The following is a 7,278-nucleotide window of genomic DNA, read 5'->3' as shown; positions in this document are numbered from 1 at the left end:
AAAGATTTGTGTTTGGACATTTGAATGCAGAGGTTTTGTGCTCTGGGTGAATGATTTGGGAATGACAAAGTGCAATGTATGTATTATTGTTGTCAAAAAAAAGAAAAGAAATGAGATACAAACAAGTGTGAGATGAAAAGAACTGAGATACAAACAAGTGGATTCCACAGGGCGTGGTGGTGCATGCCTGCAAAAACTCCCAGCACTCAAGAGGCTCAGGCAGCAGGATCACTGTGAGTTGGAGGCCAGCCCGGGCTCCTAAGTGAGTACAAGGCCAGCCTGAACTCATAATATGACCCTGTCTCAAAAACCAAAACAAAAACTAAAAACCACACACACAAACCAAAACAAAAAACCCTGCTTAATGCATTTATATAAATTCTAGAAATACACAGAACTAACTATGGTGTCGGAAGCCAGACATCAGTTACCCTTGGGGAGCTGGTGATTAGAAGATAAAGCGAAGGACTCCTGGGGAAATACCATGTTTGTTGTGGACAATGGCTATACGACGTTCGCCTTGTGAACGTTCACTGACTTGTGCCTGGTAATTTGTACGCTTCTCAGGATCAGTGTTCTGCCTCCACAGAGTCTATCTTGAGAAAGAATGACTCAGAGGTTTCTGGTCTGTGCGCCTGGGGGCTATGGCTGCCGTCTATTGAAGTGAAGGGAGCCGTTGGGGAGTGGGTGTTGGTGGGAATCTGTCCATTCTGCAGATATCAATACTTATCACACGTCCAAAGCGCAGTGCTGATGAGCATTGGCATACAAGTTTGAAGTTGGGGAAAGAGCTCTAGGCTGGAGACCTACATTTTAGAAAGTGGTATGTAAGCCTGTGAAGCTGAATGAGCCTAAGATACAGATAGAGGACACCCAAGGGGACTAAACCCTGGGAATGCGCCAACAGTTAGAGGTAGGAATTGAAGAGAAGCCAACAAGGAAAACTAAGACAAAGTAGCCTGTGAGTTCAGAAGAAATCCAAGATGGTGGTCCATGTCTGTAACCCCAGTACCCTGGGAACCTGAGGCGGGAAGATTACAGCTTTAAACCCAACCTGGGCAATTTAGTGACTTAGTAGGATACTGTCATCAAAAAAATAAAAGGCTGAAAATGTAGAGAAAGCCTGGTTCAAGCCTCAGTACCAGAAGAAAAAAAAAAAAAAAGGAGGAGTGGGGGGGTCGACCAGAGAATGTGTAAGAAACTTGCTAGGAACGAGAGACCACCAGTGACAAGCACTGCTGATTTGTGGAATAAACTAAAGGCTGAGAACTGATTACTGATGAAGTTCACTGGTGACTTTGATAGCAGTTTTGAGGGTGGGTGGTGTCAAAACCCTGACTGGAAAGGGCTCAGGAAAGAAAGGGAGGAAATTAATTTGAAGCAGTGAGTATAAATAACTCTTCTGAAGTATTTGGCTTATTTAATAGAGGAGCAAAGAAGGAAGGTTTTAAGCAGAGCATTGACTGAGGGTATTACCAAGTGTGGGATTAAGTAGCTAAGGAAGGTTATGAGATCAAAAGATTTTCTTCTGAGAAGCAAGATGATACAGCACGTCTGCACACTTCTGGGGACATTCACTAAGGAAGGAGATGTTCTCACATAGATGGAAGAGGATGAGCACCAAAGCCTCTGCAGAGACCACTGCTGCTGGGTGCACAGGCCTATCCTGCCTGGGAACCGGAGAGAGACAGAGCCAGAAGGCAGAGGCGCCAGAGGCCAGAGCTGGAAACTGCCTTCTGCGCGTTTGCTCGCCCAGAGCACTAGAGCACTGTGAGACAAGGAGAGGAAAAGTGTGCAGCTCAGAATGGGACAGTAGCTCCACAAGGAGCGTTTGGGAAGTACATCCTGTATCTATATTGAAGAGACGAAGAAAGCTCGTTCCATCTGCTGCTTCCCCTCCCCTTCTCCCTTCAAATCCAACTAGGTTAAGTTTTAACTTCCTAAAGGCCATAAAACAAAGGCCTGAGGTACTAACTCCTGACATCCTGGGTCTTCCCTATCTGGTAGCCCCGTCACAAATTGTGTTAATTGCATCAGATTGTATTAGATTGTACATTCTTCACAGAAATAGCTTCGTTTATATCATAGTAATACCTGTAACTGTAAATGTGTGTCTTCCTTTTTCCCTGGGTAAAAGATTGATATGTTAATCAATGCTCTCTTCTGTAAAGAATTGTAAAATCTTACCCAATTGATATGTTAACCATTGTTGCCCTCTACAAATAAAAAGGTTGTGGTGCTAAAGTAAGGTAATTATGTCAGGAAACTCAGAGATAAAGTCTGCTGACTATGCTAATCAAGATTGGGAAGTATGTCAGAACCAAGCCACACAGGAGCTAGGTGACCTAAAAATAAGCTGTGCAAAACAAGACAGTTAATCAACTCTGACCCACTGGTCGCCCCTCATGATCTGACCAATCACAAATGGACAAATCACCAACTGTTCTGCTCTAACTGCTATGATTGGCTTCTGTAACAATGCTTGCTTGCTTTGCGGTTTTCATCCTTAAAAACACCAGCCTTGCCCCAACTCAGGGTTCTCCGTTTCCACCTGTTTGGAGGACCCCGTGTACACGGAATAATAAAAACCCCATTGTTTTTACATGAGAGCGAGGCCCTTGGAGTCTTCCTCGCGACACCGGTCTAACATTTTGGAGGCCCCAGCGAGATCAAACTGAGAAGAGACCTCCTCGCAGAGGGAGACCCCAACGACACCTCTCTGGGGTAAGTAGTACGGCCAGTTTTTGTTTACTTTCATTTTGGATCGATCCGCCATTTCCTTTCGCCCCAGGCCAAACTCCGGCTCTACTTCACGGGCAAATTCTGTTCTTGGGTGATCGGGGACGCCCCACACGGTTTTCCGTGACTCACCGTCTGCGATAGGATTTTCCTATCGATCTGGGGAATTTCATTCCCAATCTGTGGTCCGTCCGGGCCAATCTGGGGAATTTCATTCCCAATCTGTGGTCCATCTGGGCCAATCTGGGGCCCAATCTGTGGTCCGTCTGGGCCAATCTGGGGAATTTCATTCCCAATCTGTGGTCCGTCCGGGCCAATCTGGAGGCACCCCCTAAGGTGACTCGTTTGATGTGAAACTAATGCGTGAGAGTGAGGTGGCCGGCCTGTTTGTCCTGTGTGTTGTGACTGTTGTGATCGGTTATTTGTTGTGTCGCGCGTACGCTAACCACTCTTTGTCTTCAGAACACCATGGGACAAACGACATCGTCCCCATTGTCCCTCACCCTCGACCATTGGTCGGAGGTTCGAGAGAGGGCTCACAATCTCTCCTTTCAGGTTAAAAAAAGTAAATGGCAGACTTTCTGCTCGTCTGAGTGGCCCACATTCTCCGTGGATTGGCCACCGGAGGGGACTTTCCACCTTCCCCTCATCTTAGCAGTTAAGAACATCATCTTCCGCCCTGGACGAGAGAGCCACCCCGACTGGGTCACCTACATCTTGGTATGGCAGGACCTCAGGGAGGAGCCCCCACCGTGGGTAAAACCCTTCCTTCCTCCGCCCTCTCCTTGGTTGCCTGTTTAAACTTGTTACTAACTTAGGGGCTTGTTGCCCATTTCTGTTGCAGGATCCATATGGCTTATTAGATTCAAGGTTCATGATAAGAAAAATTATTTCCTTTAGCTGACCAAACTATGCAAGAAGCTCCCTTTGTTTGTGTCTTTAATGTTGTGGCACCTTGTTTAATATGTAAGACTTCAATTGATTGCTTACAACCTCAGCATGCCTTTTAAAAGGAGTATTTTTTTCTCTCTGATGAAAATGTAAACATGTGCACATATATATGTATATCTATGGTTGTTAAGAGTCATGTCAACTTTGCCAAGTAAAAACCAGGCGGTACTATATTTGAGCCAGTTAAAAGGTTACAGTTTTGTTTTTAAAATACAGCATTTTTATATGGTAAAAAGACATAAAATAAGTATGTTTTGGACTACTAAAAGGTGACTTCAAGGGTTTTGTTGAGAGTTTTGATGTTGTCTAAGAAATGAGAAAAAAGATAATTGACTGGTAATAATAAAAAGAGGGACAAAGAGAGTGGTCTTCAAGTAAAGGTGTCTGGCTATGCCAGAATATAAAAAAAGATTAAAGCTTAGTTTGAGAGGTATTATTGTAAGTTGTAGAAGGCTCAAGAAGATGTAAATTTTATTTGTCTTGGTTTATAGTACTACAAATAACAGGTTTGACAAAAAGTAAATGTGTTCAGAATTTGACAGTATTAGATCAGTTTTGGTAAAAGTATACATAAGATTGTACTTTGCTGCAAAATGTTTTCATTAAAATGAGATTATAGGTGATATTAAAAATAAGATACAAGTTCTTACATGTGCTGTGAACATCTGGGAGATTATACAGCACAATTTTGTTACCTATGAAAAAGCCCTTGTTAAAAATATAATTTTAATAAAATAATGGCCTGTCACATGACACCCTTGGACAAAAAAACAGTGTGCCATCCAGATGAAGCCGGCTCTCTGATCCGGAATGCCAAAACCATGTTCTCCTTTTGTGCCACCCTGACTGGGCGTCCAGAGGTAAGGAGGTTTCCCAATATTGCCAGTTGTTCTCTTTGTAACTCAGTCGGCCCCACATGTTAGACAAAAATTACAAAGGTTTGAGAGGTTTAAAAAAATGCCCCTCAGCCAGTTAATAGAGATAGCACAAAAAGGTCTTTGAGAACTAAAAAAATTTACAAAAAGATAGCCAAGATGTTAAAATTGCTCTATGAAAAAAAAAACTTTTAAAAAACAGATGAGAGTTTCTGGGGGCAGTTGGATACTGTAGGCTAAATTTTACTGAAAAGCTTGCCTCTATATGACTGACTCCCATAAGGGAGAAACTCAAAATTCGCTGAACTGGACTGATAAATGTAAACAGGCCTTCCAACAGCTCAAGCGGGCCTTGACAGAGGCCCCAGCCCTGGGACTCCCTGACGTTACCAAGCCTTTCATCTTGTTCATAGATAAACTCAGGGACATTGCCAAAAGAGTCCTAACTCAGGACATTGGCCCTTAAAAAAGGCCTATAGCCTACCTCTCCAAAAGACTTGATCCAGTAACAGGAGTATGGCCCCCTGCCTAAAAATACTAGCTACTGTGACAATGTTACTTAAGGAGACAAAAAAACTCGCTTTGGGCAAGTGATTTCTGTGGTAACCTCTCACAGTTTAGAGACTCTTATCAAAACCCCTCCTAAAAAAAGGCTCTCAAATGCCAAAATTCTACTGTCAAGCCCTGCTTCTAGACCCAGAGTTAATGATATTCAAGACTTCTTCAGCTTTAAACCCAGCCACCCTTATGCCTGATGATGATCCGGAGGAACAAAGGACACCTCTCTCCATGAGTGCGCTGACATCCTCGAACTGCAGCAGAACCTACAGGCTGATCTTACTGACCAGCTTTTGGGAAATGCCGACAACTGTTCGATGAAAGCAGCTTCATCCAAAACGGCAAACGAGTGGCCGGGGCAACAGTGACCGCCAAAAAAGAGGTACTCTGAGTTAAGCGGGTAGAGTCTGGCACTTCTGCCCAAAAGACGGAGCTTGTTGCTTTGACTGAGAGGCTAAAACTAGCCACGAAAAAGAGGGTAAACATTTTTTTTTACTGAAGACATCCCTTTGCTACTGTACATATACGGGGAAGCCATCTAAAAATGCTCCACAGATTCTAGATTTGCTGGCAGCTGTCTGGCTGCCTCAATGGGTTGCTATTCCTTACAAGGCTCACCCAACCAGAGATAAAAAATAGCAACCACATCAGAGGGGTCAACCAAGAAAGTAACTGCTCTGATACTAGTCCTCTGACCTTGTCAGAACTAGTCTACACAAAAAAAGACCTACAGTTGGCATCTCAACTTGGAATAAAGTCTCCCACCCCAAGGGGCTAATACCAGTTACCTGATAAACAAGTACTGTTACTGGAGGCACTAGGGTGGGAGCTGTTTCACCTTGCAGAATTGTTCAGAACTCAGTATTTTATTCCAAAACTCTACAAACTGACCACCTCTTCGAGCTCCAGATGCCCACAGTGTTTGTTAGTCAACTCAGCCAAGAGCTCTGCGTTGGAGACCACCCAACATCAAAAAATTGTTCCAGGAGAACATTGGGAAATAAACTTCATAGACATGGTAAAACTTAATTTACAGGGACACCGCTATCTCTTGGTATTAATAAACACTTTTACTGGCTGGGTAGAGGCTTTCCCTACTAAATCTGAGTCAGCCTTAGTGGTAGTTAAAAGGCTATTACATGAGATCTTACCTTGATTTGGCCTCCCACTATCAATGGGGTCCGATAATGGCCTGGCTTTCATAGCCCGAGTCACCCAAAAGTTAGCCCAGGCATTAAAGATTAATTAAAACTCCACTGTGCCTATCAGCCACAAAGCTCAGGACAAATAGAACATATGAACCAAAGTCTCAAGGACATTTTAGCTAAGCTGTCTTCAAAAACTGACAATAATTGGATGAGCCTTCTTCCCTTTGCACTGTTAAGAGCTAGATATACCCCATATGTTTCTAAAATTTCCCCCTTTAAAGCCATGTTTGGGAGGCCCCCGCCATTGGTTCCAAGATTGTCAGAAGACAAATTAGCTGAAATTACTAATCGAGATCTTAAGTCCCTACAGACACTCCAACCTGTGTTGGCCTGGATCCACCAGCTGTTTAGACAAAAACACTTGGACCTGCCTTCAGAGACCAAGGCCTCAAGGACTCCAGTCTTGGTTCGATGTCATCACCATGACTCCCTCGAACCCCACTGGGAAAAACCTTTCACCGTGGTGCTCAGTACCCCCACTGCCATCAAGGTAGCAGAAAAAACTGCGCGGATTCACTACACTCATGTAAAGCCACTAAAAACAGCAGACAACGAGGGACATACTCAGTGGACTACACAACAGACTGATAACCCTTAAAGTTAAAAATTGACTAAAGCATAGTTAGATTATGCTGGTCATGAACTGTTTTAGCTTGCTTGTTTTGATTTTAATAACATTAATGCCGACCTTACATGGCGGCTTTGGTCCCCCTGTAAACAAAAAAAAACAATTGTTAAAGATCTTTGTATGGGAGCCCCCTTTAAAAAATGTAAAACGGAATTCTCCCCTATCTCCTTCCCTTAATAAGACCATTAGTGACCTTAATCCTAATCCTAGCCATTGTCCCTTGCCTCATTAACTGGATTACCCAATTCATAAGGGGACAAGTCTCTCAGGTCAAATTAATGGTCATACGTCACCAATATGAACCCCTAGCTACAACAAA

The sequence above is a fragment of the Cavia porcellus genome, unplaced genomic scaffold (genome assembly GCF_034190915.1).
Source record: "Cavia porcellus strain 051 isolate PalLab524CR breed Dunkin Hartley unplaced genomic scaffold, mCavPor4.1 scaffold_5, whole genome shotgun sequence".
In the NCBI taxonomy this organism is placed as follows: domain Eukaryota; kingdom Metazoa; phylum Chordata; class Mammalia; order Rodentia; family Caviidae; genus Cavia; species Cavia porcellus.
This window is presented reverse-complemented; position numbering follows the sequence as displayed.